We start from the raw sequence: 14,130 nt of genomic DNA, 5'->3' as shown, positions 1-14,130 counted from the left end.
CAATACTGAAATGAATCATTTCCGTTACTGAGATATTTGCCTAAGGTAATTCATCATTTGATATAGATATAGCCGTATTTTAAACAGTGACAGCTATGGTAATTGATTAATGCAATCCAATATACCATTCCAGTTTCCATTTCCCATTTTTGATGTGCTAAAAAATATTCCAGCATTTTGATTTTCTTCTTATTTTCTTTTATGAAATAAAATCTGGGAGATAGAAACACTGCGTGAAGAAAAAATAATGAGGGTTGAATGGAAGTAAAGGTCAGATATTATGTAGAAAGTTGCAGATGGCACTGTATGTCATTAACATTGCTAACGTCTAAAAAGATGTAACAGTGCTGCCTACTGGTAAGATGTAGTAGTATTAGGGCATTAAAGTCAATGTAGGGAAATTGTGTGTGTGTGTGTGTGTGTGCGCCATATCCTTTATTGTAAAAACACTGTTCTCTAGTTTTTAAGCCCTGGTCAGTATTGACAAGATCCATGGTTTTACATCAGGATTAATAATAAATTATTATTTGAGTCACTTGAATGGAAACTGAATGGACAAACAAGAAGCCTAATTGTTTTTCACTGACACCTGTAAAATTCTGTCCTAACATAATTGCATGCATTCTGAAATTTTTGTAGTAAAATTGCTTATACTTATATAAACTGTTCTTGTTAATAATGGTGTCATCCTTAGAAATAAGGCCAAATGAAAAAATAGTCTTTCATGTTACTTGTAAAGATTTGCTTTGCAAAATGCAAAAAAGGCTACCTTTTTAATAGTAGTAAATAAGAATACATAGCAGATGCAGATCTTCTTATCCAAGAAAATAAAATTACATTTTAAAAAACTTGCTGGTTTTACTTACAAAGATGGAAAAACTGAGACGATGGATTGTGGAGATTAAAATTTTTAAACTTTGTTGTCTTAAGTTAAATCATTGAATTTGTAATTATGTGTTATTTTCAAAAATAAGGAACTGTTCCCCCCCCTTTGAAAATTAGAACCTTCTCTTGAGATAGCTAGGGGAATTGTGAACTTGTCACTAAGTGTGTGGTTTCAAAACAGGGATTGACATTCTCGCTATAGTAGAATTGGGGCATAAAGCTGGTGGCAGAACTCATGTCTTCAATATCCATGTCTTGACATGTCATTAATTGCAAATGCAGTCCAATTATTTCAGCATTAAGAAATGGATGCTTTTCTTTTTTTGAAGAGTGTTCCTGTTTGAAAACAGTCACAAAAGCAAAAGACAGGGGCCAATGAAACAGTCTGGTATGCCTATGGTAAACTGCTTTACTCCAGCAGTGAGGAGCTGGAAATAGAGGAGTTCTCATCTCACTTGTAGTCATTCATATGCCTGGCTCCTTCTTCCCTTATGTAGGGCCACTTTCTTGTGTTGAAATACCTTCCCTGGGAGTTGCAGACTGTAAGCCAGGGCTGCCTGCAGGAGCTCCGTATCAGTTTTGGAGATGATTCAGGAAGCTAATGATACTTGTTGCTAATTATCTTGTGCCACCTTGTCCTTGATTATCTTCAAAAAAAAAGGAAGAGATGCTATGAGGAACTAATTCTGATATCATCTATCAGGCTTCCACTTGAAGCCTCTGTTGAGATAATAAAACTAGTTCCAGGAAAGATGCTCCTTCTGCTCATTAAAATCATTCTTAAAATAAACTATTTGGTTCTTGCTAATTAAGTTACTGTTTATTTAAAACATGTAAATCAAAGATGTATATGGCTGATAGTGATGCACAACTTTCTAGAGAGCAGCAGAAATGTAGGTATTTTGTAACTTCATACTTATCAGTGAAATGTGAACATATAATTTTTAGAACAGGATGCTTCATCAAATATTAGTAACCTTCAAGAGGAATTCTTTATTAAAAAAGAGTCATTGCATACCATGCAGAGTACCAGTCCTGGTTCACTTGGACATGTTTCATGCATCTCATGCCTGACTAGCAAAGATACTGATGCTCCCTGCTATATATTCTATCTCAAATACAGTTTTACATGTAAATATCACTCAGAGGTATTACTTTTATTAAAACAATAATGCCACCCATACAAAGAAAATGGACTCCCACCTCAAATTTTTTACTTCTTCTGAGAGCAAAAGGGACATACCTTTTTCACCCCAACCACTTCTCCACCTTTCCCCTTTCAGTGACATTCCAGCCCTAATAGATAACATTGGTTAAATGCAGTTAATAGAACTTCAGGATCACGTTTATGTTTGACTGTCTTTGGTCTTTTATTTCTTATAATTTCATCTGACTGCCAAATTTAAGCAATTGAGCCCCATGACCAAAAGAATTCAATACATCATAATTTGACTGAGAAAGCATTAATAAATACTGTGTAACATTATTATCCATGTATCCTAAGCAGGCGTGATATGAAAACTGCATTTACATTGTTGTAGTAATTTTTGCATTGTTCTCGCAGAATGAATACAGTAAGAAAAACGTCGTTGTAGATTATGTAATAAAATGTCTGAAACTGTAATGCAGCCATATAAAAATGCAGTTTACTGTGATGTGCTGTAGCATAGTGCACAACAAGTAGATAAATTACTGTTAAAATAGATTTAAAATCCATTCCAGTATATGCTTAGCTGACGGAGGGATATTCTCTTCCCTCATGCCTTAAAAACCCAAAGTGGAAAAGCTGTCAATCTCATTTGTTTTCTATCATGAGTACTGAGATAAAATAAGTTAGACTCAATAAATTAATACTTCTCTTTTGCATAAACTACATGCAGGGAGGTTCAAGAAAGGGGTTTTTACATGTTCTTCTTATGGAAGTAGCTGAGATATCCAGAATCAGAAGAGGGTAGAGAACTGCAAACTACTTTTTGAACTTCTTATTCTTATCTAAGTGCTATTTTCTTAAATTATCATCTCTTTCACTTGGGTGCTTAATTGGCTGCTTTGTGGGTGTGAATATTTCTTGTATCTCCCAATGCAAGGATCTCCCAACTAGATACACATCAAATTGCGTGAAGGTTTATGGCCATAGCAGGCTAACTGATCAAGCAGATCAGGTACACTGAAAGATGAAGTGATGGTCAAGTAGATTAAGCTTATAAAAAAAGTGGGAAATCACTTGCAGATAAGAAAGAGCACCCTTCTGAGGAAGTAGAGAGCTTCAGGATGGTTTAGAATGCAAGAATTATTCAAGAACATTAGAAAATATTAAGGAAGGAAATGAATGCAAGTGTATTTTATTTTGCTGTGTTTCCTAGTGTTAGGTGGGTTTTTTGAGTGAAATAATGAAGGCTCATGACTAGGATGGGGCTTGGTTTCACCAGAATGCCACTGCAACTGATTTTTATGCTGTGTCTGGACTATTAATAAGATGTATCCAGGATCGTCTCCATGTGCAGAGTCCCACTGCATAGAACAGCTGATGTCTAAGGTGTAAATTGTCTGAGTTTTCAAGCAATTTGTGGCAAGATCCACCTGCTTATTTGGAATGGTTCCTGCAATGTTCTCACTTCTGAACTGTGCCTGCAAATTGTCTTGGAGAGTGCTAGCTGGCATGAGTGAAAAGCATTTCAAGAGCAATTTTAACAGTTTAAAATGTAGGTGTTCATATTCTAGTGCTCAGGAGCTTTTCTGAGAAGTATTTGATTTACTAGTACAGATCACACTGCCAAGTCCCTGGAAGTGGCAGCAAATGGTGACTTTGGGATTATGAATGGATCCTTACTAACCCCAGAGGAGTTGAGAAATTAGGTAGAGCTAAGCGTGATGAGCATTCAGATGAGGGACACCACCCTGGGCTTTCAGCTGTTACTACACTTCATCAAACTTCAAAAAGAAAGAATTCCTGTTGTCAAATTCCTGTTTCACTTGTGAGGCATCTAAGATGTTGAGAACTGTGCACTGCATCTTTTTTAATCTCTCCTGGAGATGTTCCATTTTTCATGAGTAATTAAGAGCAGGACCTCCAAGACAAATGGGATGTATTTTTAATGAAAATTCTTAGATGTTACTGTGGAAGATGGGTGTTTCTTATGATCTCCTATTAAAAAAAAAAAAAAAAAGAAAAAAAAAAAAACAAAAAAAAAACCCCCAAAAAAACCAAACAAATATTATTTTTAAAAAAAACCCTTGTTTTAAACCCACAGCAAAATTTTTTTAATACTGCAAAATGTTTGAAGAATTGCAAAAGAAGAATTCCTTTTCAATATGTAATGTGCAATATATCTTTCCTTTATGGATTGATAAGAAAGAGAAGAATCATTGCAATGTTTTCACTGATATCAGTTTTAAATAAGTCGTATTTGATGTACAGTTAAGAGTAAGGATGTATGACAAATGTCCTCAGTATAGCATTGTGAGAAACTCGAGTGGACTAACTATTTGCAGTGTGGCTGGTGGGAATATTTGGAAGCTTTTAGTTGCAGATATTCATGCTTTGAATATCCTGCTGAATCAGATCATGCCAGGGTAGTAGATACTACATGAGCCACCAGGAGCTATGCAGTTACTTAGATATCTCATAACACTTTTATTTGCCATGTCAAACATGGCATTTTGCAGGACTGCTCATCACTTGTTCTAGGGCTTGCAGCTTTTTCACCACTTTTCCCTCTTTTTCCTGCACTTTTGAAAAAGAGTACCCATGCAACTATGCTTCATGCTCAATGCACTGTTCTCCTTAGCTTCTGGGCATAATCCCTGTGAGCTTTGCAGCTCTGAAGGGTCCTGCGTGCAGTTTGTGAATCACTACCTGCCTCCAGTATGCAGAGCTATCACAGTGGTGCCTCTCAGCATATGCAGTAGCAGAACTTCTGGCACTTAGGTGACATCTTTTCATCCAGGGAGGCAAAGCTCTGGATTGCTTTCAGAGACTTAGAGGTTTCAGTGCCACCTGGTATTTTAGGGACTTAATTGCTGGTTTGCAACTTGTCTGTGGGAACTGAGACTGTCTTTCAAAGATGCTTTCAGTGTGTTTGTGTTGTACAATAGAAAGTGCTGTAGTACATACTCATTCTGCCTGAGCTAGTAGTGATCCACACGAGTACTTCTGCGTGGCACAGCTGCACGTCCGCGCAGAGACGCTCATTTTGGTCTTAATGCTGAAAAGCCCTGCTGAGTTTCTGAGCTCCATTCTGCAGCCTGCTTGAATGCTGATGGTTTGTGTTAAATTTAACTGCGGAGTGTAGTCAAGCCTTTAGACTTCCAGGTGTGACACTATGGATTCTGAGGAGCTTCAGTGTTCAAAAAATTTGTCATCTCTTCTGTCAAATAAAAACAATTATTTTCTTGATAGAATTACTAATTTGTTGAGAAAAATGAGAGAAAAAAAATTAAACCAGACGTTTTGTTATAACTTTTGCCAAAGTATTTAATGAATACTAACCCCAAATAAATTAGAATCCAAAGCTGTAGAAGGACTGTAAATAATACGGTAATATAAGAACTGGTGAATCCTGTGTCCTTCTGACATCTCTGCTCTTATTTAATTAATTATCCAGAGTACTCCTAAACAACATGTTAATGCAGTCCAAGGAAGATACTAATTGGTTAGAGGTGTCAACACTAACAGCACTAAAAGAGTAAGAAAACCTTTCAGCACATGATAACTATCTGTACAGGGATGAGAAAATCAAGATTCTGTCAGCATTAAATTAATCTTAGAAAATGTGTATATCATCTCATTTGCCATATATTTTATTTTATATTTAAACCATGGATAAAGGTGTCTGAGTACCTATAAAGATCACAATAGAGACACCAGTCACACAACCAAAGAATTAGACTATTTTTTCCTCAAAGTAAGTTAATACACTTGAGAGAGGGTAAATTGAAATGCAGGAACCCAGACAAAAGAGACATTGGGGTGAGGAAATGACAGTGAGGCACATTGCACTAGGTCTTAGGCCACCTTGTTTTTATTCCTGTCTTCGCTGTTAGCTTGCTACATGACCTTGATCCAATCAGTTCCTTATTTTATGCCTCAGTTTTTTCATCTGTTAAAAAATGGGGATAATGATACTGACTTGCTGATGAAAAATGCTTTTTAAAATGTGGGTGCCATTATAAGCAGGGTATCAGATCACTAGGTCGGTAGTTAATGGTTCATAAATTTGTAACTGTAATGTAAAACTATGTAATTTGTAGCTATGATTTACTACATTTAAATCTGAGCCTTGGTTAATCAAAACAAACATGAAACGCTTCAGTTTCAAAAGAGATTTTTTGGGGGGGTTCAAATGATTTAAGATATATGTATAGTATGAATATTAGATTTTGAGATGAGGTGGATGTTTTTTAAACCATGTGTAAAGCTGTTTGGAACAGGTGCTCCAAAGCGTTCTGATAGATGTACTGTAAGAATGAGAATGAGATACCAGAACAGTGTTTAGAGGACACAGTCTCAAGCTACATCAGGAAAGGTATAGGTTGGATATTAGGAAAAAATTTTTCACTGAAAGAATAATAAAGTACTGGAATGCTCTTCCCAGAGTGGTGGTAGAATCACCATCGCTGGATGTGTTTAAAAAAAGGCTGGACATGGCACTTGGTGCTATAGTCTAGATTCTGAATTGAGGTGTTAGGACATAGGTTGGACTCAATGATCTTAGAGGTCTCTTCTAACCTCATTATTCTGTGATTCTGTGTTATCTAAGTTGATACAAAGCTACCTGTGTTAGCTGTGAATGATGGCATTTGCATGTCTGGCTGCAGCCCTATCCAGTGCATTTTTAGCACAGGCTACTGCACAAGGTTTGTCTTGGCTAATATGAAGGATGTGATTGCTGTGTGCAAGTTGGAGTAGTGATCTGAGTGCAGGCAGGAGGCCTGGCACGTCCTTAATTCAGCAGAGCTGCTGAGCTTGCTGAATGAGTGTGGGAGCTGGTCTGTGCATGCACAGGGAAGTTCTGCAAACACTACTGTCCATCCTTTGTCTGTCGCATGTGACAACCAGAGATGTCTACAGTTCTTCAGGATATCCTTTAGCAATCCTGACTATTGTATCATGAGCTTGTGGAATTGAGGTAGAAAGGGCCCTCTGGAAATCATGGATCACCATGTGCCACTCAAAGCACAATTCACTGAGATCAGGATGATCAGGTTGTTTCCTAGTTGATTTTGATTCCAAGAGTGGAGATCCATTGCAATGTCACTTCACTGTGAATGTTTTTCTCTCATCCAATCAAATATTGTTGTGTTTCAATTTGTGTCCATTGCCTTTTTCTTGTCACTGTGCACTCCAGGTTCCACCTTCAACCCCTTACCTTTAAGGGTCCTTGAAGACAGTAGAGGTGGCATCCTTACACAGCCTTCCTTCCTTTCTGAAGGCTGCACAAACCTACTCTTCTCAAACTCTCCCTGTTCTTCTCAAACTCTCCCTTCTCCTCTAGCTATTCTCCTCTAGCTATTCTGGTGGACTCCTCAGAGTCTGTTGGTGTCTTCTGCAGAAAGAAGCCTGTAGCACAGTCATGTTCAGCTGGGTGTCTGAACTCCACAGACCTTGCTCTGAAAAGATGTTCTGTATCCTGGTGGCTCCTCACCTCCAATAGGGGGTTCTTACTACCTGGCTGCAGTACTTTGCACTTGTTTTGGTAAGATTCCACATGAAGTTCATCATTGTCTCATTCCTCTGATCTGTTGAGCTAACTCCGAATAGCATCTCTTTGTGTTTCCATATCCCCTCCACACCACCCAATTTGGGACCATCCATACATCTGCTTGGGCGAACTCCATTCTACTGTTCTCTGTTGATCAAGATTCTGGACAGTACTGGTCCCAGGACTGATCACTAGGAAGCATCACTAGTATCTGGTTGCAGTTGGTTTTCATACAGTTCACCTCAACAAACAGAAAAAAGCTGTGTTGGAACAAGCAGGTCTCAGCTGACTGTGGGCTGATGAGCAGAACAGAGCTTCCATAGTGAATCTGCAGTAGTTTCTGGCCCCAGAGAGAGCTCTTCTGCATATCAGAGATTACAGATTCTCCACAGTGTGATACAGTCTTACCTCTAAGAGGCAGCGGTACAAAAATAGGGCAATTATCTAAAAATGTTAGCATGCATAGACCTCAAAGATATAAGAATAGGAAAAGAATGTAATACGATATGTAAACAGAGTAAATTACAGAAAAAATTGCCTGAATGTCAATTAGAAATGATTACTGAGAAGCATGTGATTACACGACAGTGTGTTCTGCAAAAACTGTCTGAGTGTTGTATAGTCAAAATCTTGTTGTTTTTTTTTTCTCACATTTGCTGAGAAAGAGATGAGATGAATCTTTCTATATCATTGTGTTTTCTAATAATTTTTTATGTTTGGTACTTCTGATGTCTGTGGCTGTTAAATAAATTCTTTGCTGTATTGTTGCATTCTAGTTTTTTGGCCTTCATACTGAAGTCTCAGCCAGAATAGACTGGCGGTGAAATACACTGAAAGGTGGGATCAGAGGTGAGCTGCAAAACACAGATATGGATTTCAATTACCATTATTCTATATCTTTGTTTATGAAATATATTTTCTGGCTTTCATATTCGTATCACAGTGTAATCTGAATAGCTTTTTTCAAGATTATATGTAATTTCTAAATCATAATTTTTTTCTCCCTAATGCGAAAAGGGAAAAGAAAAATTATATTAGTCTGAAAGAGAAGGTTTCTTTTTAATGACTGGACTTGAAATGCAATCGAAATCCATATTTGTGCCCTAATCCTGTAAGAAATCCCATTAGATAGTGGCTCTAGTGAAACTTGTAGGTGATTTAGCTCCTGAGTATGCTGATCTGATGCTACTTGGGATAGAAATCTCTGTTTGTGGCTTTAATACTGCATGCACTCCAGATACTCTATACCACTAAATCAGTGTAAGTCTGGTGCAGTAGCATAATCAGCTTTACTAGTTAAAGTAAAAAATTAACCTTTTACATATATTTCCATACTGTTTTGTCTTGGTGAGAGTCTTTCCTCCTAATGCTTTCCCTATATATGAGCTCTTGTAGTTAGTTATCATTATTTATTTAAGTTGACTTCAAATTAACACAAAATTAGCTAAACCCACTTTAGAAGAAAAGTGTCTGGCACTCTCCTTCACTGTAGTGGAGTGCACCTGTTTACACTAGGCCACAATTTTCTCCAAATGTCTGATTTAAAGAAAAACATAAATGATAATTTCAACTACTCTTATGCCAAATCATGTCAAAACATTTTTGCTTCTGCACATCATCATTATTCGTTTATGACTGTATGGCCGTGGGAAAAGCTTTTCTTAGTTAATTACAGACATAAAGCCTGCAGAGGGAGCTCAAACCCTTGTTTATGTGGGCCTCACTAAAATAGCATTTTTTTTCTACAGACAGTGGGGAAACTTGTTATTTAAATATACCAGAAATTTATCCTTCAACATGTAAGGCTTTTTAGATGCAACCTAGCTATTTTAGAGATATACATGAGAGTAAAAGCCTTGCCAAAGTGACTGGAAAGAGTGCGGATTTCTGGGACTTGGTAGGTGGCACTGTTTGAAATACCCAGAGCTGTAGCAGCCAGACCTCAAAGACTTTCTTTTCAGTCCTCATTCTGGATGGAAAATAGCTTCAGTAGGTCACTGTTCTGTCAGGTCAGAGCCAAAATAGTGCAGAAGACCAGATCGAACTCTGTGAGTTGGAGCTCAGAACAGGAATGTGGAGTTGAAGTAAGTGAGGCCAGGAATAGATAAGCTGGGGAAGCTGTTGCAGAAGTTCTTTAAGGAAGGACAAAGAATGCCATATTTTGGGTGAGAGCACATAACAAAACTTGTGGTTGAAGGAGGTTTTTAAGAAAAATGCGATTTACTTTGCTGACTGTGATACATTTCATTGTGAATGTCTGGAGAGGAGAAAGGTACATAAATACCATTAGGACAAACCAGTAACATTGCAATCCACTGTTTGAAAAAGGAAAAAGAAAAAACCTGGCATATGCAAATCTAGCAAACAGATGAATCAAAGTGATGGTAATGTTGGGAAGGATGATGCTGTGCTCCTTAATCCTCCCCTTGGCAGGTCCAGGCAAGGGCTAGGATTGGCCAACACCATGTCCCTGTGCTACCTCAGGGGGTCTCCAGTTGCAGAAGGCCCCTGCCCTGCAGGTGGGAAGTGTATTGAACCTTCAGTCCCTTTACTTGGAGATTAAACTTGGAGATTACGTTGTTTTCAATCCTGTCAGACATTTTGGTTTTGAAAGAGACAGGAGTGTTTGTGTAGCCAGAGTCTGGGAACCTGCCCAACTTGGCTGCTATGAAGGCAAAACATGTCTGCAAGTTTTTTCTGTTTTGAGAGTCCTTTAATATGATTAAGGATGGATAAAATAATTTTAGTGGTACCATTGGAGTTTTTTTGTGAAAATAGGTTTCCCTAATGACTTCTTGTTGTGCCACTGGCAGTGGGCTCTGGGACATGCTGAGGATGGCCTGAAAGAAAGATTGGTGTTGGTTGCTGGCTGCTAATTGCTAAGGTTTGTTAGCAACAAAGGAGAACTGTTACTTTTTTGTGTGTTTCTGGGGAAATTGTAAATATTACTATTACCACAATCAATGAGGCAGAGGGTGTATCTGTTCATACTGAAATACTAACCTGTGTTCTCAGGGGAAGGGTTTCACCAATCACTCCAGCTTCTTTCATATCTTGTGCACCTGGTTGTAGCCAGGTCAGGGTTCATTTTTTACAGTAGCTAGAGGGGGTGCGGCCAAGGTGAGGAGGTTATTATGTACCACCTCACATCATTCCTGGGGGTAGGGGAAAGGAACTCTCTTCTGGGTCCTGTAAAGATGGCACATGGAGTGATCCAGTATTGTTTATTGTTGGAGGTTTCCCATGTAAATCCTTTCTTTTCTTATACCTTTTGCTCTTAATTTGTTGCTGTTACTGTTAGTTTTCTTATCTCATTGCTGTTTCCAGTAAATTGTTCTTATCTCAACCCATGCTCTTTGCCTTTTTTGCCTCCAGTTGAAGGATGGGCAGGGAAATGGGTCATGGTTTTAGTGGGAGTACTAAATGGAGAACACCATTCCTAAACCACAACAGTATGATAGAGGTTTTTTGAATTCTGTCTTCATGATGGTGTAGATGGTCTGTCTTTCTTTAAAATGTAAATGGTATCTTTCGATATGAGGGGTTTCTTGTGTTTTTTTGTTTGTTGTTGTTTTTGGGGGTTTTTTGGTGGGTTTTTTTGTGGGGTTTTTTAGGTTGTTTTTTGTGTGGTGTTTTTTTTTGGGTTTGGGTGGGGTTTTTTTCCATGTACTATTCATGTCTTCTTTACTTTGCTGAAACAAATCTTGAAAATCTCAAATGCTGTTTTACTTGGAGAAAATTGGTTTGTATACTAATAGTTTTTTTGTGAATGAAATATTGTTCATAAATGGTTATTTACAAGAACAACCAGTGAACTAATCACTGAGATGTAAACAGTGAATTGAAACTAGTTTTTCTTCTTTGTTGTATCTTTAGATCTACAGTCATCCTAAGTTCCTCCTGCTGCACCCATATTGGGAGGAAATCTAAAGCAGGGCTTTAGACACCTTTCTCCCTGCAACTTGTTCTAGTTTATTTTATTGCCAAAATCTCTCAGAGGTTTGCAAACACCGTAGATCAAGAACATATTTGTAGTTTATTGCAAACAGAGGCTTTTAGGAATATATTTGCCCAGTTTGCTGTTTCTAATCTAGTATCCTTGGTCACATGCTGTAAAGTAAAAACTCTTATTAACCAGTTGGTGCCTGACCATCTGTGTGTTACAGTTTAATGGCAACTTACTGTTTGCAGCAAAACATGATCCATCCTGGATTCACATGGGTGGAGAGATTTATATCCACAAGAGTTAATTACAGAATGGACAAGCTATTAACTATTCTTACTGGCTCAGTTTTCAAAATAATAATAAATTGATATAGAATAAATATTGTACTCCTAGTAAGTTGCTAAATTCTTCCCCAAAGAAATTTGTTAACACTGTTAACTTTCTGAAAGAGAAAAAGATGTAAGTGTTGACATAAGTGTCAACAATTAAGGACTTTTGGGTTTGAGTGGAAGGAACCAAAATCATCACTGGAAACCACAACTTTTTTTTCTTTTTTTTTAAGCACACACGAAGCAAAATGTTTTGAGTAAAACTTTGTGTATGAAATGCATATGTGACATGCATTGGCTGCCTGGCTTATTCTGTTTCCTGCTGGGATCCCAATCATCCTCACTGTATCTGTGCCAGTTTCCACCCAGGCTTTCTCCTGAAGCTTTCCCTCCCAGGAAACAGTCTGACAGCAGATAGGATTTTTCACCCTTGGACTCACTCCAGCCAGACTGACTCCCCTTACCCAGGACAATTCTTCAAGACAAGTCTTATGACCTTGCCTGCCCTCACGTGTCCCTGTGCCATGCTGAGGGACACACAATTCACACCATTGTCAAGACCCCATGCTACTGATCTGTGGCCCAAGCCTCTCAATATTTAGGATACTTCAAACTGAAAAATGAATGAAAAATAATGATTGTACTTTGTATCTCGTGGTCATCTGAGGTGCAAATAAGTTGCAGTCTGAGTTGTATAAATTGTGAGGGTGGTGGCTCAGCCATGGAGAGGGTCCCAGGCCTGAGCAGTGCTTACGTGTGCTGGTCCTCACCAGTGCTGTTGGGTAGGGTTTGCTTCTCCAGTGTGTTTTCAGAGCCATTGTAGCCATAGGTCCAGAGTCTCCATCTTCCCAAGTGTATTCCTAGATTGCCCCAGTCGGACAGCAGCAGCAGTGAAACTGTCTTCAGTTTCACTTCGGTTTCCTCAGTGCCTTTTCACTGCCACTCTAATAAACCCTTGGAAAGCGAAAACCCACCTACAACAAGCTTTCAAGAGTGTGTGTGCTATTCACTTCATGTCTGCACATAGCAAGCAATAGATGTTGTTGGAAAACTGGGAAATTAGCAACTTGGAGGGCAAGTTCCTCTTCCCTGTGTATGCCTATGGTTGCTACCAGTGTTAATCACTGTTAATTGAGTAAGTTGGGGGAAAAAAGCTTGCTAAGCAAGCTTAACTTTAAAGACTAGAAATTTGGAGGGGCCACTGTAAAGTCATTTATTACATCTTCTTTAATTGTATCATCCTTGTTATGTTCTCATTATGAAAACACAATTTGACTAGAAACAGTACAATTCTGATATACAACTACTTAACTATAATATTAAATGTAGAGAGTTGCATTTTTATATCAGGAGATAAGTGATAAATGTTATTTTAGATTTAATTTTTTTAGGATTGAATATGGTGTTGTGTATTCTGTGATCACATGTACAATATAATGTAAATAAATACAATTTAAATGTGGTCATTAATATGTAGATACATGATTGTGTTTCCAGGGCATTGGAATTAGATGATCTTTAAGATCCCTTTCAACTCAAACCATTCTACAATTCTGTTATTCCAGTTCTTACTTACTCAAGTAGTCTCTCTGTCCTCTCACACATACAAAGGTTTTGCAAGGTTAAGCCTATGATTTCTGGTTACTAGTATTTAAATCAATACAGGGATTCCCTAAATATTAGCCAGGCATCTTGAAATTTGTGTTACTTAATGCTGGTATGTGCTGTTCACATTTCTTCCTTAGTTCTTGCTAGTGCTCAGGACTGTTATTAAACCAGTTCTTTGGCTTATCAGTGCAAGGCTTGCTTACAGATCCTGCAGTACTAGAGATAGCATCCAACTGTTGCAAGAGCTGACAGTTGTCCAGAGGATTACAAGTGAGATCATATCGAGTTTGGGGGGATCCTGACCTGTTATATGTTCTTTTGCATAATTGTTGCTAGAGGCAAAAGGGCAGGAAGGGTGCAGAATTAGAGCAACGCATTTGATGGGAACTTGTCATCTGAAAAACAGTTTGCATTGCCTGTCATCTTTTGTTTGGACGAAAACAGGCTGTGACATAATACCTGTCACTGCCAGCGGGTTTTTCCTTGCACCCAGGAGTGAAAAATCCCATGCAGTAGCAGTCAGAGGTCTGGGCTACCTGTGTGCACAAGACCTGGCTGTTCTAGTGGTCTGGATTTGCATACAGTTAAGGAGGGAAAGAGATATGGGGAGATTTAAAAAAAATTTTAAAAAAAGAGAAAGAAAAATTTAACTACAGCCTTG

At 38.1% G+C, this 14,130-nt stretch overlaps 1 protein-coding gene and 1 long non-coding RNA gene across 12 annotated transcripts in view; one reads left to right on the top strand and one right to left on the bottom strand.

Annotated features, from left to right (window-relative positions):
- The window catches only part of FOXP2 (forkhead box P2), a 402,834-nt gene that overhangs the window by 185,379 nt on the left and 203,325 nt on the right, over positions 1-14,130 (top strand). The window lies entirely within an intron of this gene.
- Positions 4,115-14,130, bottom strand: part of LOC135301861 (uncharacterized) — a 20,601-nt gene continuing 10,585 nt past the window's right edge. Inside the window, exon 4 of the long non-coding RNA XR_010363593.1 lies at positions 4,115-5,252. This is a non-coding gene — a long non-coding RNA (uncharacterized LOC135301861). The remainder of the gene's footprint in view (positions 5,253-14,130) is intronic.

Source organism: Passer domesticus, chromosome 5 (assembly GCF_036417665.1).
Source record: "Passer domesticus isolate bPasDom1 chromosome 5, bPasDom1.hap1, whole genome shotgun sequence".
In the NCBI taxonomy this organism is placed as follows: Eukaryota; Metazoa; Chordata; class Aves; order Passeriformes; family Passeridae; genus Passer; species Passer domesticus.
Note: the sequence above shows the minus strand (reverse complement) of the source record. Positions and strands in the feature narration are given on the sequence as shown.